The 23,450-nt window shown below is 38.0% G+C and overlaps 1 protein-coding gene and 1 long non-coding RNA gene across 6 annotated transcripts in view; one reads left to right on the top strand and one right to left on the bottom strand.

Annotated features, from left to right (window-relative positions):
- Positions 1-23,450, bottom strand: part of MKLN1 (muskelin 1) — a 390,326-nt gene that overhangs the window by 291,158 nt on the left and 75,718 nt on the right. The gene's annotated exons all lie outside the window — the stretch shown is intronic.
- The window catches only part of LOC118924335 (uncharacterized), a 108,742-nt gene that overhangs the window by 78,368 nt on the left and 6,924 nt on the right, over positions 1-23,450 (top strand). For 3 of the 5 annotated variants that reach the window (XR_008998553.1, XR_008998552.1, XR_008998551.1), the window contains 4 exons: positions 8,186-8,647; positions 11,819-11,994; positions 16,795-16,856; positions 18,489-22,863. This is a non-coding gene — a long non-coding RNA (uncharacterized LOC118924335). The remainder of the gene's footprint in view (positions 1-8,185; positions 8,648-11,818; positions 11,995-16,794; positions 16,857-18,488; positions 22,864-23,450) is intronic. The other 2 variants (XR_008998555.1, XR_008998554.1) reach the window with 2 other exon arrangements.

Genomic DNA, 23,450 nt, shown 5'->3' with positions numbered 1-23,450 from the left:
ACACAACATAACAAGCACACAAAGTACACAAAGCATAAAAATATAGAAAATCAATATTCTTAATCAAGACTCAAAAAAAAGAGGCCTGCTTACTTCTGATTAAACGCAGCACACAAAGGGATTTACGCCTGAATCACCAGCCTAAACCTGACCTGCCCTCTTCCTTCTGCATTGGCCAAGACTGATCCCATTCTCATGATTCAAAAGACAATCCCATCAACCAAAAAACCTGGGGAAACAAATGCAACACCCACCTCCCTCCAAAGAAAAAATTCCAGCAGGAAATGACAATTCCTTTCACTTCCTTCCTTTCTTGGGAAGCCAGCCCATGAAGGTTGCTTAACCGTTCTCTCACCTCAATATACCAGATAAACATCCTAGAATAGGAACTGAATCCTGAAGGCTTAATTGAGTTAAAAGGAAAAGTGTCGATCATCTAAAAGCCTCTCAATGGTTTTAGAGTGGCTCTAATGTCTCTGAAAGCCTGGTGGCACTTCTCAGTTCCTTGGTTGGGCAGGAGCTGAATGAATTTCTCAGCACAGAATTCAAAGCGCTGGAAGTCAGCAGTTCTGAAAGACTGCAGAAAGGATTTGTTTACATTTTTCTCTTGGGCTGAAACCCATCTATTTAAACTTTAACCAGAGGCAATTATAAAACTGTGGTGAGACAGAGATGGCAGCCTGTACAAGATGGGGAGACAGATGCCAACAGCCTGGTATTGAAGGAAGAAAGAGAATATTTTGAGAAAGAGGTCAAGGAGGAACTACAGAGAAGGTTTTAGATGCAAAAAGTGTAACCTAGGCAGCTGGTCTTCATGAGAATTGGGAGGGAAATGGTGAGGGAGGGGAGGGAAGAAGTCAGGCAGGATGGGCAGGGAAGACAGCAGCCTCAGATGGAGTAGGTGGTGCTGGAACTTTCACCATCCTACCAGTTCAAAAGTCCCACCCAGTAAAAGCTGGCTGCTGTATCTCCTCTGTTTACACCTTTTTTTTCTTGGTTCAAAAGTCCATTAACTCAGGGAGTCAGCTGCTCTAAAAGGCCTGCCTGGGAGCAGACACACCCAGCCTGCCAGGACCAAGCCCTCTTCCCCGAAGGCCAAGCCTCCTCTTCAATTCAGGTTTTCCTGGCAAAGACCTACCTTGTAGCTGATGAGCAGTTCAGTGATGTCAGAGGAAATACCCACTTGTAAAAAGACCCTGCTCCAGTTGCCAGTAAACTGAACTCATTAGCATGCCCTGATCTGGGTCCTAAGATTTGGTGAGTCCTAAGAAAAAACTCAAAGGGAGACAGCTATTGCTCCAAAGTGAATGTTTTTATTCTGGATTTGAGGATGTCTGTGGATCTGACATTGACATTAGGGCCAGTTTTAGGTGCATATATAAGATTAAGAACTACAGGACACCAGCCCCCCAAATCTCTCTATGTATAGGAGCCTGACATTCTACCTCTAGATATTTACTCCTTTGAGTGTTTTAACCTGTGGGTTTTGAATATCCCCATTAGGATGCAAATACAGTATATAAAAGAGAGCCCATGCCTCGGATGTTATCTAATTTCTTAGCAGGAATTCACTTTCCACCAGTTTTGGGAGGAAGACCCAGGAAAAGCATTTTGGAGATGGAGAATGGACAGAGGCTTCAGGAATTATGAGCGGGAAGCTGGCAGGAGTCATGGAAGAGGCCAGAAATAAATCTCTGTGCAGCAATGAGAACCAGCCCTTCAACATAAGTCAGAGTTTGTGTAGGCAGCAGAACGCCAACCTCATCTTTACTTCTGTGAATGTTTCTTTTCTGTTAACCCAGCTCTTACTGAGGAAAGCCATCTGAGACACAGCCAGGGAGATAAGGAAGGTTAGAGGATTTGCAGATATTCAGGGCCACTACCATGGTCTTCCAGGGCAAAGAGACCAAAATCATGGGTTTCACTCCAGACCAGTTTGCTACTCTCACCAGATCTGTCTCACAGCTCTGAACTGTTACTCTTAAGTCCAGCTAACCATCTAAAAAATTCATGATGCTGTTCACAAGGGCCTGGGTGGAGAAGGTAGGTATGGCTCCCTGCAAACTCACCCTAACTGGCGACAGATCCCAGGTAATATACTTGCTTTTGAGACGGAGGTGGGGGCACTTCATATGAAGAATGTAACATATTGTGACATTTTATTTTTATTACACACATGCTGACATTTTATTTCTTAAAGTTTGTAAGAGTAGAAATTGCTTTCTTGTGCCCTAATCCCCAGGGAGAGAGAAGGTCTGATTTTGGTATCTTCTCCAAGATGGAGCCTGTGAACCCATGACTACGCAAGAGGTACACAGAAATTTCAGAGGGATACACACATTGCCCAGCACTTAGCTGAGGGTATTTTATACCTTGAAGAAGATATTTTGTAAAATCAGGCATGAGATCACCAAAGGAAATCCTGGGGGGCTGAACATAAACTATAGAGGCAGTATAGTACAGGTTTCCCTAATAGCATATCCAAAAAAAAGTAGGGCATTCCAGTGAAAACTTTTATAAGGCAAAATAGCATAAGGAGAAGAAGCAATTGCTATTAGTTTATAGGGAAGCATTTTTTAGCAGTCCCAGACCCAAAAAATAACTTCTCTTGAGCTTGTCTCATGCCTTAGGACGTATCTTGCTAATGGATGCACAAAATCAAGATAAAGCACAGATGCTCATACACACAATTCCAAGCTATGGCGGCTTGATGCTGAGTATGGTTCTTGGGGAAGGAGCTTGTCTGGGCCACACCTGCTGCTGAGTGCACACTCCCTCTATAATGGCTCCCTGCAAAAAAGAAGCTGAGTGCTATCTTTGCTTTCCTCCTTTTTTTCGTAAAAGTGAAAATCCTCTTTGGATTTCTTTTGGCTAGAGAGAACAGGTACTAATGTGGGTCTTTTGTAAAAGCAAAGTGCTGTAATATGAACTTTTGAAAAGCAGGAGTTACCTGTACGGTGGTTAAAAGGATGGATTCGGGAGTCAGGCTGTCTGGGTTCAGATTCTGATGTGGCCAGTTATTAACTTGTGTGACTTTGAGCAAATCATTTAACTTCTCCAGGCCTCCAAATTCTTATCCATAAAATTCAGACAATTGTAGTTCCCAGTTCACAGGTTGTTGTTAGAATTAAACAAGATAATATTTAAAGAGTTAAATGAGTTAATAATGAAAAGCACTTAGAACACTGTCTGTCACAGCAAGAACTATTTAAGTGTTAACATTTAAGTGTTATATTCAAATCTCCAGGTCTGGAAACCTCTCCACCAAGGCTTTCAGCTGACTCTGGTCTGCACTTACCCTCTCATCATGCCAGTATAAGGAGACTCAGGAAAGATACCATGAGGCCTTCTCTTCAAGCACCAGGAAAGGCACTTGTGTTCTACTCTGAAGCCTACCAACATGCATGCCAGGGCCAAGGCCAAGCCAGAGCCAACAACAGGGAGCATTGCCTGGTGCCTGGGCCAGAAATGGAATTCTTCGATGCAAATCCCTCATGCCCTTGGCAGGCTCCATGCTTGTGCTGTCACTAAACACCACACTTACCTGTCCTTCATGGACACCAGGTACTAAAACAGGTTACAGAACACAAGGAAAAGCCTTAATAGAGAAAGGTAGGAAAAACAGAGAAATGAGCAGGTGGCAGGAAGAAAGATCATGGCAAGAGGAAATCAAACACACAAGGAAAAAAAGTAGAAAGGCTGAAATTAGTACAAGGGAACTTTTTTTTTTGTCTCTCTATTTTTGACCAAGTGAAAGAAACAAAAACAAGAGAATAAACCAAGCAACTACCATCAGACTGAGCCAGTGAAGGGAGGGAACAGACAGCAGAGCTGCAAATACATGCTGATTACCTCATACTTCCTCCTGTGCCCTACAAGCATGGCCCCAGAGCCATTTGTACACTGGCCTAATAATAATTTCATTTCACAGACTTCCTTCCACTTTTTTTTTTCCTTAGCAAAGTCCATCACAACTCTGTTTTGGGAAGTAGAAACATTATCTATCTTTAGGAAATTTAAATGCCAAAAAAGCTCAAATAAGCATAATTGAGAAGTAAAGAATAGTTGGTGTGACCAGGACAAATATCAAATCACAAATATTTGAAATTCTTCCCTTTCTGGGCTCTAAGAAGAGAAGTGCCTTTGTGTGCTGAATTGGCTCACAGATGACTTTGCCTTTGTCGTGTTGCGTAGGATGTTGAATAGGGAGGATAAGCCAGAGGAAGGTCAGATATTTGTTAAGTGCCTACTATGCATCAGGCATTCTATTAGATATTAGAAATTCAAGAGTGAGCAAAACAGATCTGTCTCTTCCCTCATTAAACTAACACTTTAAAAAATATTGTAGTAAACTACACATAACATAAATTTACCGTCTTAACCATTTTTAAGTGTATGGTTCAATAGTGTTAAGTATGTTTCCACTGCTGTGCATCCAATCTCTAAAACTTGGCCATTTTGCAAAACTGAAACTATATGCCCATTAAAGAACTCCTTTTTCCCCCTCCCCCAAGGCCTGGGCAACCGCCATTCTATTTTCTGTTCCTGTGAATTTGATTACTCTAGATTCCTTATGTAAGTGGAATCACAGTATTTGTCTTTTGTGACTGGTTTATTTCACTTAATATTATATTCAAGGTCATTCATATTGTAACAGGATGAATTTCCTTCCTCTTTAAGGCTGAATACTATTCCATTGTGTGTGTTTGCCATTTTGTTTATCTATTCATCTTGTTGCTTCTACCTTTGGCTATTGTGAATAATGCTGCCATGAACATGAATGTGAGTTTACAAATACCTCTTTGAACTAACACTCTTTTAAGTTGCTTATCCCTTCATATTTAGATTATTTGCCTGTCAGTTGGCCCAACCAGATGGTTAGCTGCATAAGAACCTATACAGTGCTGCACATAGTAGGAACTCAATAAATATTTGTTGAACAAAATAATTTATTTTTACACTCCTTAGTCACTATTGCCGCAGCTGGCTGTTTTACATATTTTAATAAATAAGTTTTGCAATTTTAATGAATGTTATTTTGATTATATTTACATACTAAGCTAGTTTATATAAGGGGATTAGAATTAAAAAATCTAAATCTTAATCAAAATTCACTTTCTAGATGAAATACCATTGACAATTCCTTCTCACCTACTTTGCTTAAAATCAACTGTTGGTGCTCTTATTCCTCACCTTCCTTTCCTTTCTTTTTGTTAAGTCTTAGCATTGCATAGATCTTGAGGACGTTATTATGTCTCCTCAGTTCATGAGACATCCTGTTGAACAAAGCTAGGAGTGGGCCTAGAGTTTGGTTTACTCAGTTCAAAGACTAAAAGTGATCTTCATTGGGGGAGGGAAGTGGGTAGAAACCAGAACCAGTTTCACTGCTTGAAACTATGGACTGGACTGAGAGCCCCCATTCCCATACACACAAATGGGCTTATTAAGACTAAAAAAAGATTTACCACTGCTTGATTATAGGCCTTAAACAAGGGGATGATCAGGCAGAATGACAAGGCACATAACAGCAAATTGGATCAAGCAACCACAGGCCTTCATGATTGACCATATGGCATCTTTATTATCACAGGGAAAAGAAAAGATAAACCTATTTTATTCAGGTATAATTTTCTGTAAGGAAACAGGCTATACTGAAAAAATATTAGAACTAAAAGGACAACTCAGCACAGTTGCTGGGTATAAGAGCAACAAACAAAATTCAATTGCAATCCTATATCTCAGTATTTATCACATACAATATTTGATAGCAAACAAAAGACACCATTCTTAATAGCAATATACAATGAAGTGCCTAGGAATAAATATAACATAAAATGTGAGTTTTGTGTATAAAAGATTTTTATGGAAAAAATTAACTAAAATTTGAGTAAATAGAGTCATATACCATATTCATGAATTAGAATATTCATTGTAATTAAAATGTTAGTGCCTCAAAAGTTAACATTTAATTTCAGTGCAGACCCAATTTTTAAAATCCCAACCTGACTGTAACATGGAACAATGATAACAAAATTCATATAGAAGAGTAAATGATTAAAACTAATGATAGTAGTTGGAGGTGCTTTTGGCTGTAAGTAATTTAATGTGGCTTAAACAATAACAGGCTATTATTTCCCAACACAGGATGTCCAGCGGTAAGTGGTTTCAGTATTGGTTGACTCAGCAGCACTATATCATGGGGACCTGGGATTTCTTCATCTGCCTGCTTAGCCATTCTCAGTGTGCTGGATTCCAGCTTGTCCCCTCAGGGTGGCAATTTGGCTGTGACAGTTTCAGGCATCACATTTTCCTCCAACTCTTAAAAAGATAGGAAGGACAAGTCTTTTTTCTTATGTACCTTTTTAAGTGAGAAAACTTACGTGTTCTATCCCTTCTCCATTCTAGCACAATTCCACCAGGGTCTCGTCTGCAAGAAATGCAACATATGCCTATGGCCAAAGCAATCCAACTGAAATGGAATTCCTATAATGGGCTTAGGCTAAGCACTATGGGATAGAATTTATGGACACCTGAAAATAACTTAGGTTCAGTTAGAAAGGAGAAAGAGAAAATATCTTTTGGTCAAGTAACCAACCACAGTACCCAAAGCAATTCTGAAAAAGAATAAGCCAGGAAGTTTGCCCTCCTACATAATCAAAATTTAAAACCAGAGGTGTCATAACAAACAAGGAGTGAAAAGATGAACTATTTAATAAATATGCATTGGGACTATATATATTTCTTATTTCATATCACAAGTTTAAGTTGGTGTAAAGACCTAAATGTGAATAGTCAAATTTCTACTTCTAGAAAAAAAATAACAGATTATCTTTACATCCTTGGACTAGAAAGAATTATTGACTAAAGCATAAAGGAATAAACAAAGGAAAAGATTGCTACATTTCACTATTTTTTACTTGAAAGTAAAAAGACATCATCCATAAGCTGAAAAGACAGGCTTAGAATGAGAGAAGATATTTTCCCAGACGTAAAACCATCAAGGTATTAGTATTAAAAAATTACAAATAATTTCTACAAAGCAATAAGAAAAAGAAACAACTAGAAAGAAAAAGTGGCAAAGGCTATGAACAGGAAACCCACAGAAGAGAAACCCTAAAGGTCAATAGACATGCAAGAAGATGCTTGTTCTCACTAGAAATTAAGGGAAAACAAAATAAAATAATAAAAACCACTTCTTAACGATAAGTAGGCAAACATTTTAAAATCTGAAAATACCAAAAATTAAGCAAGATGTAGAGAAACAGGACTTTAAGAAAGCAAAGTGGTAATATATATTAATATAAATCTAAGACCCAGCATCTCTCTTAGGTAATTGCCAAGTTAGTGTTTCTCAACCAGGAGCAATTTTGTCCCCCAGGGAACATTTGACAAGGTTTCATTGTCACACCTGTGTGTGGGAATTGCTACTGGTATCTAGAGGGCAGAGATGAGAGGTGCTGTGAAACATCCTACTCACAGCAAAGAATTATCCAGTCCAAAATGTCAATAATGCCAAGGTTGAGAAATTCTGGCCTAGAAAAACTCTCACATGGTGTGCACCAGGAGACTGGTATTTATGTTAATTGCAGCATTGTTTGTTATAGCAAAAAACAAACTAAAAAAACAACCTACAAGCCCATAATGCAGGAGAATGGACATGTAACATGTCTATTCAAACAAGGGAATAAAATACAATAGGTATAATTAATGAGCTAGTTCTCCAAGTTGCAACATGGATAAATCTTAAAAACAATGATGGTTAAAACAATGCATAGTGTTATATACAGTGTGATATGGTACTCCTTTACATTTTACAAACACAAAACAATACTATATATTGCTTTTAATATATACATACAATACAAGAGTATAAAAACATGCATGGGAATGACTAGGAGCTTCAAGATAGTGACTACTTTGGGGAAGAGAAGGTGAAAAATAGACAAATGAATGCGATCAGGGTAGTCAAAGGGTTTTAACTGTACTTGTCAGTAGGACTTTTTACAATAAAAAAACTGTAAAGCAAATAAGTCAAATATTAAGATTTGTTGAATATTTTATACATAGATACTTGTTTAACTATTTTATATGTTTTTCTGTTTGTTTGAAATATTTTATAATGAAAATATCTTTAAATATTTTAAGAGTTGCATTTGCAAGAAAGATTATTCTTTATGTGTTTCAGGAGCAGAAAGTTAATGGAAGGAGCCAGTGTTTCCAGAAGAAACTGTGTTGTTCTAAAGGGAAATTAGAAAAGAGGAAGGTGACCCCTGAGTAAAGAAGAATCTATTTCACTTGAAGACCCTCCCCCAGGGATCCTTGGCAGAAAGAAAGTTGGCTTTCCTGCTGCTCCAGTGATTGATAAGTTATACCTCTGTCCATGGTCCTATTCCTCTGACTCAAACAACTTTAGAAGAATTCGGAGGGAAGAGCACAGATGTATTCTACATAGAACTGAGAAGCTGAGAGAAGAGGAAATATTGTGGGTTCCAGCAGGTCTTGGTACTTGGAAAAAAGTTCTGACTGTCTGCAGTAGACGCCATCAGCAGAAGGGGATCCTGCTGGACAGCCTTCTTTGTGTTCATGATGAACAGAATTTATTGGTGGAGGGAGCTTCACTTGAGTCTCAGTTGCTGAGACCTGGTTGGTAAGAATGATACTATCATCTCCCTAATATTTCATATTATTAATGAAAGGCTTTCTCATTCCTAATGCTTTTGTCATTTCTTCCGAACACACCTGTAAGACCAGTCGATATTCAACTCTGCTTTTACAGAGAAGAAGAGAGACTAACAAGCTTCTCCAATGACTTAGATTCTTTCTCTTAACCAATATTTTAACCTAAGCCACTGGGGATAAATAAATGGTGAGAGTACTCAACTGAGGAAGCAACTTTATGGGCATCCCAGAGTAATCGCCTATCTTTTAAAAAGAAGCAACATCTCTTGAGATCCCAGGAGGTGTTTGGCATTACACAAAGTGATATGAGCATGAGAGTACAGAACATAATGTTTGGGAACATAATGTTCCTCTGGAGACTTAAAAATTAATGCAGATACAAAACTGTTTAAAAAAATACAACGGTTGGTTGTAATAAATTATGGGAAAACAAAGTGAAAGCTGTAAGGGCAAAAATCCCAAGCATAGTGATAAACTAGGGAACACTAAAGCAGAATATGATGAACCAATTAACCTCAGGAGAAAAGTATGGGCAAAGTACAAGATATCCTGTAAAGTCAATTTTGCAGACTCAGTTACTCGACCACACATATAAAATCAATAGCTGTTTCAGGTGGGCCACTGGCAAAAAAAATTGTTTACTGTTGTTTTCTATAGATGGAGACCATACCATCCAGGACACAATAAAGTGTTTAGGGGAAAAAAGATATGTGGGTTGACAAACTTTTAATCTACAAAACTGGTGATCTAGTTCTGGGTGATGGCTCTAATGGAAATAGGTGCAATTGGGTTTGTAGATGCTGATTTTTATCAGCAACTAGAAGCTGTGCTAAAAGCTCAATTTGGCCTACTTTAGGTTCCCTGGGTAAGTTAGCAGGGGAATTTTCATTAGGCTATTTGTTATATGTCAGAAGAGAAAATAAAGTAATACATGAAAACTGTGGCTTATAGGAAAGAAAATATCTTAATAGAAATGTGTACTCTTGGCTGTGACATTTCTCCTCCAAGGTAATGGAAAGTACTTGGAAATGTGGGAACATAACTGGTCCTTAGATTGAACTTTCTCTGTCTCTCCAGCTTTCCTGTTTTAATAACTTCAACCTGGCTAACCTACCAGTACTAGGAGAGTCAATTTTATATATTGATGGTCAGCTTCTGAGTTGGGTTCCCTCGTGGTCGCTGTAACTTTGTTCACTTTTATAATTATCTTTTCATGTTTTCTAGTATTATATAGTAATATGAAGAGATAAAAATGTCTAGACATTTGTATCCCATTGTAGAGGAAAAGAAATTAGACAGTCACTTCCATATGGATATCTTACAGTCACCTCAAACTGAACATGGCCAAAAGAGAACTTTTGATTCCTTCCCTAATCTTCTTGTATCTAATAACAACAAGAAGCTTAAATAGAGTTTTATATTTCTCATAAACAAGATACCTGGCAATAGATGATTGCTGGTGTTGGTTCAACTCTTCAATTATACCATCAAGAACCCAGGCAATTTCTATTTTTTTTCCTACTTCACCATCCTTAACATGTTGGCCTTTAATCATCATGTCTTTTGTCTTGTAGTCACAAGATGGCTGCTGTGACTCCAGACATTGTGTTGATGTTCAAGATAGCCATATCTATCCCCAGAAAGCTTTCACATAGGTCTAATTAACTAGAAATGCATCACCCCTAGTTGCAAAGGAAATGGGAAATTGAGTATCTAGCAAAAGAGAATGGGATTATTATGATTGAATTACACCAATCAGGATTCATCACTTGGACCTGGACATATTGTGATCCTCAACAAAGTCAGAGCTCTGTTAGCAAGGAGGAAGAGAGGAACAGCTCTTGGGGAGGGAATTAACATGGTCTGCCACACTTCTTATTCCCAGCCTACCTGTTTCACTAAATAGCATCACCATCCACCCAGTGCCCAAGTCAAGAAAGGAGAGAACTTTGATGTCTTTCTTTCTCTTATGTCCCCAAAATAAACCATCAGAAATTTCTGTTGATTCTACCTCACATATATATCTTCAATCCATTCTGTATTACCCCATTTTCACTACTACTATTCTATTTTAGGTCACCATTGTTCATGTGATTTACTGCAATTGCCTCTTAAAGATCTCTGTATTTTCATTTTTGCCCTCTACAATTCATTGCCGCACAAAAAATCACTTGCTGAAAACTTCCCATTGGCTTTGCACCTCACCTAAAATCCAAATTCCTTACTATGACCTTCCATGCCTTAAATCTCTAGATTTCATCCACCTGTCCAACTTCATCTTGTACCACTTTTCCATTTGTCACTGAGTTCCTGCCATGCAAGCCTTCTTTCTCTTCTTCAAACTCAAATTAGTTGCCATCTTGGGGGTCTTTGAACCATCTGTTCATCACCTAGAGTATTCTTCATTCTGAACTTTTCACAACCAGCTTCTTGTCATTTAGATCACTGTTCAAATATCATCTCTTCAGAGAGGTCTTCCCTGGCTTCCCAATCTAAAATAACTACCTGGTCATCCATCACTTCATTCTGTTTTCTTTCTCTGTATTGCACCTATTACTGTCTAACATTATCTTGTTTACATCTTTATGTATCATGTAATGAAATATAACTATTTCCCAACTCCTCTCCACACTAGAATATAAACTCCATGAGAGCAGAAACCCTGTCTGTCATGTTCACTGCTATAAAGCTTGCAGTACCTAGATCAAGACACATGCTAGGTTCTCATCAAATATCTCTGAGTGAATAAATAAATGAGGGGAAAGATTTTTAAGTGGAAACTTTAGAAATAAAAAGAACATCTGTAACATATTATCAGCATCCTTAGAGTTATCCTTTATAGAGCAAAATTGCTTTGTTACAGGATATAAAATGTGTTATGCTTTAAAGACATCGCAATTAATAAGCAGCACTGATTTCTTCCACCAGCCTCTTTCCTCCTGTGTCCTACTTTCCAAAGCTACACACACCACGTGTACTCTTAATCTTAGCGCTGTCAATGCTGTTATTGAACCTTCTCTGCTGACTCCTTTCCTTTTACATAATAATATGATTATATTTTCTTACCATTTTCTGAAGGTCTGGGACAATTTAACAGAAACATTTGGGCTATATCCCCCTCTCTTCCATTTTCGCCCAGGATTTCAAGAAGAGGAAAACCCAGATGTTCTTGGAAGAAGAGAAAAATACTTAGCATCTGAAATTTTCTGCCTTTTTCTGAGATTTTCACATTTCTGCACATGTTCTTCCTAAAGGCTGAAACCATTTCCACTCCCTTCACCAGAAAACCAGATTTTTCATCAGGCTGTCCTCCAGGTAAGATGTTAATAGCAGAGAAATTAATACATGATCTTCCTTCATCTCCCTTTCCGTGATCTTCTCAGCCCCTCCCACACCTCAGTCCATAGGTGACCCTCTGTAGGCCCGGACTTCTGGACCAGCAGCCCGCTGGGCCCATAGGCTCAGCCTGCATCTCAGACCTCCAGTGCATCTGACAGTCCGTGGCACATTGAAATTGGGCAACAGAAACTTTGGGAAGTTCACATCCACACTAGGGGCACAGCATAATGCTTATCCAGCATACTCCAAAATGCCCTATGTTTAGAAACATCCCAAGTACTGCTCATAAATTATATACAAAGAATTCCTGGGTTTTTGAACTTGTGGACTTGCCAATAGAAAATAACAAAAGGATTCCCATCCCCATCTTCACTGAATATATTAAAGACAGAAGTAAACTGTTCCTCTGTACTCACCACAATCTCAGCCTCTCCCCTGTCCTCACTTGCCTTCACTGTACCCCACCCTCCACACACACATGCACCCATGTCTAGCTCTATGTTCACACATTACCTTTTGGATATTCATAGGCCCCAGAAACATAACATGTCCCAAAACAGCCTTGGCAACATTTTTGATCCTGCACCAGTAAAAAATGTGAGGATGTGTACACGTATGAGAATATGTATATTAAAACATAAGCCATGCACATGCATATATTTTTTTAAAACAGAGAACATGGAATAAAATAAAACAGTGAATTATTTGATTCAATACAGTTTGGGGCTTATTTCCAGATCATATCTCAAGTTAACTGGGAAACTCTTTTCTTTATAATTTTTATAATTCTAAAGAGAGCTCCCCAAGTTTCCCATCTCCTGGTTATTCATCAAACACTAATCTAGGTTCTCCCTCGAGAACCAATCTTGATACTGCTGTGAAGCGGTTTTTTCAGGTGTCATTAAAGTCCCAAATCAGTTTGCTTTAAGATACAGAAATTATCTTGGTGAGCCTGGCCCAATCAGGTGGGCACTTAAAAGAATGGTTTTCCTCAGTTGGTAGCAGAAGAGAAAGTCAAAGAAATTCCAAATGTTAAAAAGATTCAAGGATGTTTGCTGGCTTTGAAGATAAAGAAGATCATATAAGAAGGAAAGTATGTGGCCTTTAGGAACAGAGAGTAGTTCTCAGTTGACAGCCAAAAAGAAAACAGGGACTTCAGTGCTCCAGTCACAAGGAACTGGGTTCTGACAGCAATCTGAATGAGCCTGGAAACAGATGCTTCCCCAGAACCTCCAGATAAGGGTCCAGCCTGACTATACCTCCCAAATTCCACCTTGTGGGAACCTAAGCAGAGAATCCAGCCAAACCCACTCAGACTTCTGAGCAACACAACTGAGAGCTAATAAATGAGATGTTGTTTTAACCCCCTAAGTTTGTGGTAATTTGCTCCACAGCGGTAGAAAACTAATAATTCCTTTGTTTTTCACATCTCTAAATAAATGCAATAATGTCTGCCTATGTCCAAGAAGCACTCAGAAAACAAATATTAATAAGATTTAATTAATATGTTTTAGTTCAACAGAAAAGAAATTATTTCTAAGATGCTATGATTTTTAAATTAATTATAATACCTGTTGAGGTTCTGTCCAGGGCAATTAGACTCTTTAATCCTAGTTAGGTTTGTTTTCTCCTTTTCCTCACAGTTGCAGGACAGGACTGACTTTGGGAGCCATGTCACATGGGTTCAGAGTGTGGAATTGTTGCTTCAGGGTAACATGATTTAACCTGCAGTTTTTTCATTTCATAAAACAATGTGCCGCATTTTATAGATGCACTACTGGATACCATGTCTACAGGTCAAATATAGGGATTTTTTTTTTCTTCACTCTATTTCCCTCTCTAAAAAACTTGATCTTCACCTTAGCAAATAGGTTGAAATCCAGCAAGCTATGTTCTGATCTGGAGAAAACTATGAGACTGGGCAAAAGATGATTATACCTGTTTTAATAAAAATCACCACTGAGATAAAAGAAAACCAAAAAGTCGGGCAGGAATGTTCAGACCACATAATCATTCTCTAAGTAAACAGAGATGTGATGGTGCTGAGCCTGCTAGCCCAGATTTCTCCTCTTGAGAATGGTTAGTAGCCTTGAATTCTCTGATGAGCACAACCTCAAAACAGATCTAGTTTAAACAAAGTGATCTGGGAAAGAGTGAGAGGATGGTAGTAGTTACATAAGTGAGGTTGGATACAAGGTAAGGACAGTCCAATTTAGGGAGTAGACTTTATGTACAGGATGAGGAGAAGCTAGCTTGGTAGTTAAAAGCTGTATGATCCCAGGCAAATTATTTAAATTCCCTGAGCCTCAGTTTCCCCACATCTAAGGATAGTTTTTCAATGTTCTTAGCACAGGGCCTTGAACATGGAGACCTCAATAAATAATGGCTGCATTAACATCATGCAATCTCATCCTTCCGCCCTCATCCAAGAATCCTGGATAATCATCTCTATACTGATGGATGCTAATAGCCCTGCTAGCTAGTCCAAAGCATCATGTTCAAAGAAAAAGACTACAGGCCGGTGTCCAGGCCAGAAGTCTAATGAAAACACTCCCTGAGGGCAGGGAGGAAAAGAGAGGGAATCTGGCTATGGGAAGCTGGTGGCCCTGGTAAGGGCAGGGTACTTATGAGATTCACAGAAAGAAGGACTTGTAGGCAAATATCCACAAATTAAAATTGCTTTCTGTAACAATCCAATTTTCTGACCCAATCAGTTAACAATGCCTTAGCTATTGAAAATCATATTTTCCCAACATGGTCCATTTTCTTGGCTTTCCTAAGTCATTAATTATGACCATGTTTTCCCAAATGTGGAAATTCCCCTTTGTGCAGATGCCTCTGTGGGCCAACCCTCCTTTCCTGAGAAGTCTCCACAGCACAAAAATATTTTTGTTTTCCCCAATTGCCCACAGGGAACATTTCCTCACTCTTTTTTCCCATCCTCCCTTAAAGCCCTCTGGCAATTTCCAGGAATCTAAGTAAACCAGAATCACTTAGATTACTGGAGAGCCTTTTAGATGTTCTACTTCTAACACGGCAAAAAAGAATACTGAACTTTAACATTACTAAACCAATCTTAAGAGTTCGTTTTACTAACCAGAGGCAATGCCACTGAAATCAAAATACCTCCCACTCCTGCCTGAGAGACTCTGGAACTTGGGAGCTTAAATTATAAACAGAGGTGGTCAAAGTGATTATCCTGATATAAATGTCATTTTATAAAATGTGCTTCATACACATTAAAAGCCTATACAAATGTAGGTTTTGGCACCAAATTGGGTATATAATATGAATAGGGAGTGATTATTGAAATCGTGAAAATTTGTTGGGCAATTTACCCCAGTTACCTTATTCATCTTCAGGGCTTACAAAGTGCTTTGTGCAGACCTGATGACAGTATAGCTACTTGAGATACTTTGTCCTTTCCAGAACATTCATCAAGAAGTGTTTCTGTGCCAGACACTAAATTTAGTTGGTGGGGAGTGGGTGGTAGAGTGATGAATCACATTGGATCTCTGCCTTCTAGGTCTTCATTATCTAGTAAAGAAGCTATGATATACATACTAGCTAGTGGTTTTCAACCACAGGCAATTTTGCCTCCCCCTCACCCCCAGGAGATTTAGCAATACCTGGAGGTATTTTTTATTATCAGAACTAGAAGTGGGGGTGCTACTGGCATCTAATGGAAAGAGGCAAAGAATGCTGCCAAACATCTGAAAATGCACAGGATAGCTACCCACAACAAAGAATTATCTAGTCCAAAATATCAACAGTGGCAAAGTTGAGAAATCCTGAACTAGCTGTATTATTAGCTTAAACAAAGGGCTTGATTGATTGATTGATTGATTGATTGATTGATGTTGGTCAGCATGGAAAATTATTTTTCACCCCAAGACCCCGGTCATTCTGAATTTGTGCCTGTGCCTAAACCTATTATAACTGTTAAAAATCTTTTGAATAAATGAGTAAATGTAGACAGGTACTGAATAAAGCATGAGATAAAATGTCATTAGTCAAAATGAATGGTGATTTAGAGTGAATTGTTAACCCAGGAGGACAAGTTTTTCTAGCATGATGCCAAGCATATAGTACCTGCTCAGTGAATGGGAACTGAACATACTCAAATAACCTAGCAACACTCATGTGCTTAAAGCTTAAAGTGCACAATTTTGAAGAATGTTGTCATTAAAGCTGTCCTAGAAGTAGCCTTTCTTCTTGGAAATCCTTTACTGTAGACTGCTCGAGTGGCATATTGTACCATAAAGGGATAAAGCTATGAATTTTTAATAATATTGTAGCATTCAAAATTTTCACTAATTCAAATTGGTCCTTTCTCTAATGTGCCTAATTAGTGAATGTGAAGTATGAAATTTCAAACACTGAAAAATTGAGGTGGCCATTAATGAATTTAGGGAAGGAGGAAGAGGTGTTGTTGAAGTGTGGCCTTAGTTCCTTTACATGAAATGTGGCTCCTGCTCTTTATTTTATATTAAAGTAAAAACAAGTAGCAGAGCCATGGACTTTGCACTTATTGCTTGATATGCATAAGTATCAATAGTATGAGAATGGTTAAATACCACCTCAGTTAAGGATCAATTAAATTTAAATTATATCTTTAAATTAGAACATGTCAGTGGAAAAATATGATTTAATTTACTAAAATTATTTATACTTTTTCTTCTGGTAAAATGATCAGGCAGTTTATAAGATAAAGTTATTATTGCACAGAAAATCTGTACTTTTGATTAAGCAGTTCCCTTCAATCCTGATATGCAGGTTGCCAAGGAAATATTGGCTTTCTTCCACCTATTTGACCTGTATTTTCTCAATGTAAGTTGGTGAGTACGTGAAACAGCATCTAATTTTGTATTAGCATTAGTCAAATGTAAGTAGGAGGAGAGAGCCACCACAAAATTTTTAAATAGAAATAACTGGGAAAATCTGCCCTTCGGATAATCAGTATCAATGTTTCTTGATCCCAGCAGACATTGGAGGGCACAATGTCCTGATGTTTGCAACATAAAAGAGCAAAATTTCTTTTGAGTTTGAAAATTTCCAGTTAAGTCTGCCCAAACGTGAGCATCATGAGGTATGTTTGGAAGTGAGGGAAGAGAGATTTTATTTTCCTTTTCATAAAGAAACAATCAAATAAATAAAAATTACCTCTGCAAGAGAAGGAACCTTACAGGATATGTTCACTAAGAAATGAATGGAGTTCAAATTGACATTTAAAAAAAAATCAAACATTAGAAAATTAAAAGAATAAACCTTGGCTAAGGGGAATATTCAGTTTGCTCATAAGTGGCATAACTAGTAAAAATGGACCTTGATATGTAATATAATAACTGGTCTAGCACCAGCACTGGCCAATCAAAATAAATATCCAATTAAACAGAATGTATATTTGGCCCTAAGGCTGGAATGGCCAGACTAATATGTACTAGCTTAAATATGAACCCTGATTATTTTATATAGTCATGAGAGTCAGCATAAACTTTATTTGTAAACCAAAAAAGCAGTATGGAAATACCTTATTGTGATATTTTTAGATGCTGCTGAATTAGGTATCAGATCAGGGATATGTAGACAAAAATAAAAATATCTGCTAATTTCTATTGAACTCACATTCTTGTAATTGCTTATGAACTGGTAATTCTTCCTTTCTTTACTTCCTGCCATCATGTTTCAGATGAAATAAACATTTAAAAAAGTCAGGTTTTGGGTCTCTGTAGACTGTCATCCATAAGACCATGTTTAGTGCCTGAGTGCAAGTTGCATTTAAAAATTCTAAATATCTATTTCCATATCAGAAATGATATTCCCATAAAATCTACAGCGGCTTATTTTTAGGTGATGGAACGTGGATAGTTTGTTTTCTTCCTTTTATTATTTTGTGTTGTTTTAAGTTTTTTCAATAAGTTTTTTTTTTTACAACTCATTGAAATAATAATTTTTTAAACCTCTCCATTCTATTTACTTAGCCAAAAATTGTAGTTCACAGTCTTCTATCCTATTAACTAATTGATTTTCTGAATATGCTTCCCCAAAACTCAACATCACTTTCATTTTAAATTCATTTTAAAAGAATCTCCCATATAGCCAATGTGAAAAGGCAGCATATCTGTTTCCAAAGATCTGATGATCTCTGAAAGATTTTCTTTTGTTATTTTTGTTCTTTTGTGTTGTCACATCTAGTTGTTTCATAATACTGCTGGATGCTCCAATTTACTTTGAAGAGAATATCATCATATATACAGTTTAAGTAACTTGGGAACACATTGCTCAATTTACATAGTATTTGTAAATTTTTTAAAGATCCCTGGATAAGATAATTTCAGAGATTTTTGTTGTTGTACTGAGGAGTACAACAGTGAGTTGTCAGAGTGACAAAAGTGAATGAATTAGGGAGAGTCTTTGAAAATACTGTGTTATAAAGGCTTATAAATTCTTTATATAATTTTCCTTTTCAGGGTATGACTCTCACAGTGTAATTGGGCACCATGGACCAATAAAATCTCCAGTGTTTTTAAGCCAAATGGTTCAGCCTCTTTGCATTCCTCATGGACCTTAATGGATAATGTTTACTTGAGATGAGGGTTCTGGATCAGTAACAAATTAAAAAATAGTTGATTTCTTTAGGAGTGATAGGATTAGGAATAAGTAATTTCTTTTCTTTTTTGCATCATGCTGTAATGTGATTTGTGCTCTATCTACCCATCTATCACAAGTTTAAAAAAGTAGAACAATTCTCATCTTTGGATGAGATGGATCTCATCACTGGATCAAGGTCAGGCTGGATGATTATCAGGTATGCTCTAGAAGAGACACATTTAAAGAAAACTTGGCTAAGATGACCTCTCAAATTCCTTTCACCTTTAAATTCTGTGCTCTGAAGTTTACCCTCCAACCTTATGGTGGTGATGCTCATATTCGAAGGACAAGAATCCCTTCTGTATACCTTCTTTACTTTGTCTTAAAACTGCAGTTTTTGTGAGAGTGGCAGCTCTGATAATTTAATGGGAAATCAGAGTGTGTGGGAAAATATTCCTAGGAGACTCAGAGCTGTCCAGCAGTGGAAGGACCTGCCCACACTCCATATAACTGAAAAGACTTAACAGCAGTTTGGAGCAGGGATTCAGCAAGGCCACTCTTGACCAGGAGAGGAGTGAGTGTGTATGAGTACATGACGTAGATGAATATGCTTACCCAATCCCATCTCAAGGATATCTTTCCTGCTTTCTGTATTGTTTTTCATTTTAAATGAAGTCAATGGTCTTTTAAATCGTGTAGGAAAAGAGAAAGTATAATGTACAGAGAGAGATAGAACAAGAGTTGAAGAGGAAGGAAGGCAAAAATAGGACTATTACACTGTACAAGCAGTCTTTCAGCTTGTTAATTTCAAGCTATTTAACCAAATACACACACACACTCTCTCTCTTTCCCTGTGTAAACATGCCCTATAAGGAGGTAAGTTCAAGTCTATAACAGCTTCATTATTTATATTTTATAGTCAGTAATATAGTCCTTGTAGCACACCATTTGAAAAAAATGAATGTGTCACGTAGTAGCTTACAAAGGCTACCCGGACTGTATAACTAAAAAAGTTAAAAATAAAGTTAATTTTGCCTTAAAAGGTTGCTCAGTCTTTTTCCCTTTGCAAGTGGCAGATGCATTGACTTTGATGAATGCCCACTTGATTGAGGTGCTAAATAATGATATTAAAATCCTTAAGCATGTTTATAATTTTTTTTATACATGGCTTGATACCTAGCCTTCTTTTTCTTATATTTTCTTCTGAAAGGCAGAATCAGTGTTTCCACAGATGTCCTAGATTTGAGAAGAAGAATGAACTTTGGGGAACATCTCACCCAGCTCCCTTATGCTAGGCAATTAATTTTTTAAAAATCCAATTTTATAGGTAAAACAACCAAATACGGAGAGGCCAATTGCTGGATAATAATTTTTAGTTATTTTAAATTTTTTATAGTAATGCATATTCACTGTAGAAAATTTGAGAAATGCAACAATACACACACACACAACCAAAACTATCCTGGCATTAACTTGTTAACATTCTGATGTATAGCCTCCTATGTATGAGGTCGCATATGTATGGTCACATACATACTTTATGCGCAACATTTCTTTGAGAAAAAAAAGAAAAGGCAAAGTGAAAGAGCTGTTGGTCCATCTGGTCCAAATGTGGAATCATTGTCTGCATATTTTAGCCATCTTTTATTTGTTTCCTCTACCCTTAGGCCTAATCTGACAATAGATTGTAAAAGAGGTGCCGGGTTTCCTATTTAGAAGATAGTACTAGGATCGTAGGCAATTCCTTACCTTTCTTTTCCTGAATAGTGACCCAAGAAATTGTAAAGGAAATGTGATACTGCAAAAATGGCTTTATTTTTGTGAGGTAACAGTGGAGGTCCCCATGTTGACAGCTGCAAAGGTAGTCACATGCTTAACAGAGCAATGAGCCCTACAAAGGAAGAAGTTAACTTTAGCTTTGAAAATCCTTTTATCCTCCATGATTTTGATGGTTTCAAATTTGTCACCTGAATGCGATATTAACATAATCGTCTGCATTTTAGTTAATGAATGCACCTGCTTCTAAGTCTTTATTTTAGCAATTTTAATGAGCTCTTCAAAAGAGTTTGCCTGGATTTACTTCACTGCTAGAGAAATGGCAGCTGTAAGCGACTAGCAACACATTCAGCATTTGAATCAAGCTCTGTGAAGCTGTTAAACTCGAGGAGTATCTATCCATCTGTCTGTGATAAGGGAAAGGGAAACAAAACTGAGATGTAGTTGTGACATTTGGAAAAAGCACTAGAGTAAGTGGAGCTGGTCAGAGACGGTACTCCCTGCTTGGCCGTAATGTATGGATCCCAGGCAGTTCATTTAAACTGTCTAAAGCCAGTTTCTCATCTATATAATAATAGTACCTATCTCATAAGCTTGTTGTAAGGGATTAAATGCCTCACCTGTTGAAAGCACTCAATAGTGTTTAATTTTATTATAGTTATGTTTATTAAGTAGATGTGCCTTTAGACAGATCAAATTCTGTTTGGCTGTAAGTTGTAAGGTGGATCTTAGGTGAATAATTGCTCATTGAGCTGTATAGTAAGAAAAAAACCAAACTGATCTCTTTTACTTAAGTAATCAGGAAGTCTATTTCAGTGCTGAATCATACTTTAACCCCACAGTGAAGATGATTGAAATGGAAGGTGTCAACCAATCCCGTACCCTATTTAGAATGTCTAAATCTTATGTAGATATTAGGATACTGGGATAGTTATTTACTTTTAATATCTATTTTAATACTTTTTATTATATTATAAATGCATTTCATTGTTTATTATACTCTGATTTCAACATCGCTTTTCATGCTGGTGATCCTTCTCCTTTTTTTCCATATGCTCTTCTGTATACTTTAATTTGAAAAGTAGTAATAACCCATCCAATGCTGAATTGATTGGAAAATGAAAAATAGGACAAATGTTGCTTTAAAATACACACGCAGATACATTGCAGATCAATCAGAGGTAACACCCTGGAATAAAGATGCCACAGATTCTCTCTCAGTAAAATAGGTAGCATAACGGTGAGATAGCTGTTAAGAAAAAGGAAAATTCTCTAGTTCTCCTTTTATTTTTTTCAATAAAGTTGAGACCATTATTCTGGCTGAGATGCAAATAATTTATTTTCTGGATTCCTTTTCCCCTTTATACCATTCTGGCCAACAGTCTTGCCTCAATAACGGGGACTAGTTCCTTGGTGTTTCACCCCACGTGCCACAGTGCTGGAGAACTACCGGACAAGATCAGTTTAGGAATCTCCACCAACTTGTTACAGGGGTTTCTCTAGGAAGTCATTGCATTCTAGAAACCACCAACTCAAATCTACTGGAGTAGGCAGGCTTCTGGTAACTGCTTGCATCCCCACGTTTCGAAAGATCCACTTTATCCAGATTTGCAAGAGGCATCTTTACAGAAGACATTCAGTTCTGCTCTTACACCTTAGCTTAGGAAACGAATAACCCCAAGGGAGCTCACCTCTAGCTGCCCTTTGACTATGTTTTGCTATTGAAGGCAAGCTGACCTCATAATGATGAGGTTTATGTTGTTTATGGCCTGACTGCTCACAGCGTGATCCTCAGAAGGGCAGCATCAGTGTCACCTGGGAGCCAGTTAGAAACAGAGTCTCAGGCCCCACCCCAGACCTACCAACCAGAATCTGCAGTTAAGATTCCTAGGTGATCCATATGCATATTTATGTTTAAGAAGTAGTAGTCCAAGGGATCTGCCTGAGACAGCTTTTTCCAGCAACAGAATTTCACCATCTCCTGTTCCAAAATTGTATCCGTCCACTTTCCACTGCCAGTCTCTACACAGATTTCTGCAGTGCTCCAGGGCAAATTATCTTTTATTTTAGATGAGCTCCCAACCAGTGGGTCTTGTAGTGATCTGCATTTCTATGGTTCGGGTGTTCAACGTGACAGCCTCCCACTAGCCAAACCATACCCATTCCCCCCAAGTCATCTTGCCCTCCTTATTCCCACAGCTATAGTGTTAACCATGTTCATAAATTATTGTTAAAGAAGGAAATTACCAAAAGAAAAAAAATTGTCTCTATAAACCTGCATAGTTTAGAGCTAAAGAATATGTTAAAATTTTCCATCGTGGAAATTTCCCAGCTACTGGGCTCTTTAGATTTTTTTTTTTTTCAGAGCTGCAAGCAAAGAATGGAAATTTCCAATTGCAGCATCAAGGGCTGCTGTTCTGCTGACTGTCTTGCTCAGCCGGGGTCATCTGCTTCTCTAAGACATCAAGGAATGCCAAGGTAGGTCTGAGAGAACACACACTTCCTCCGCAGGAAGGAAGAATGTCTTTGTGCTGCCTCCAAGCTGTAATAAGGAGAGGGGCAGAAGAGGTGACATGCCCTGCTCCATCCACCTGAGTGTGAATTTTGTTGATTGTAACCACCTATCAGCTCATCCTATCTGACGTCTTTCCAACTGGCAGCTGGCTGACAAGTCTTTTGTTTGTTAAGAAATCCCCTAAGGTGGGTGGGAGGTACAGAAAGAGGAGAAGAACCAACATCTGTTGAGGTCTACCCTTCTAAGTACTCCACCAGGTATCTGTCTTTCCAATGGGTTTTAGTCCCGGGCAAGTTCACTATGGATTCAATGTGACCAAAGAAATGCAGTAGAATGTTCTTGGGGTGAAAGGGTTATACCCAATTTTATTTCCACAGTGGCATGTCAATCACTAGAATCCCATCCACTCAGAGCAAATATGCATGCAGTGAGCTGGTCTCTGCCTCTGGGCTTCTCTACCCACATAGCCATCTTCTGGGCCTTTCTACCTGCACAAACATCCTCTGGGCCTCTTTGTCCACACAGCTGTCCCAGTCTCTGTTCTCAGCAC

The sequence above is a fragment of the Manis pentadactyla genome, chromosome 7, assembly GCF_030020395.1.
Source record: "Manis pentadactyla isolate mManPen7 chromosome 7, mManPen7.hap1, whole genome shotgun sequence".
Lineage (NCBI taxonomy): Eukaryota > Metazoa > Chordata > Mammalia > Pholidota > Manidae > Manis > Manis pentadactyla.
This window is presented reverse-complemented; position numbering and strand designations above follow the sequence as displayed.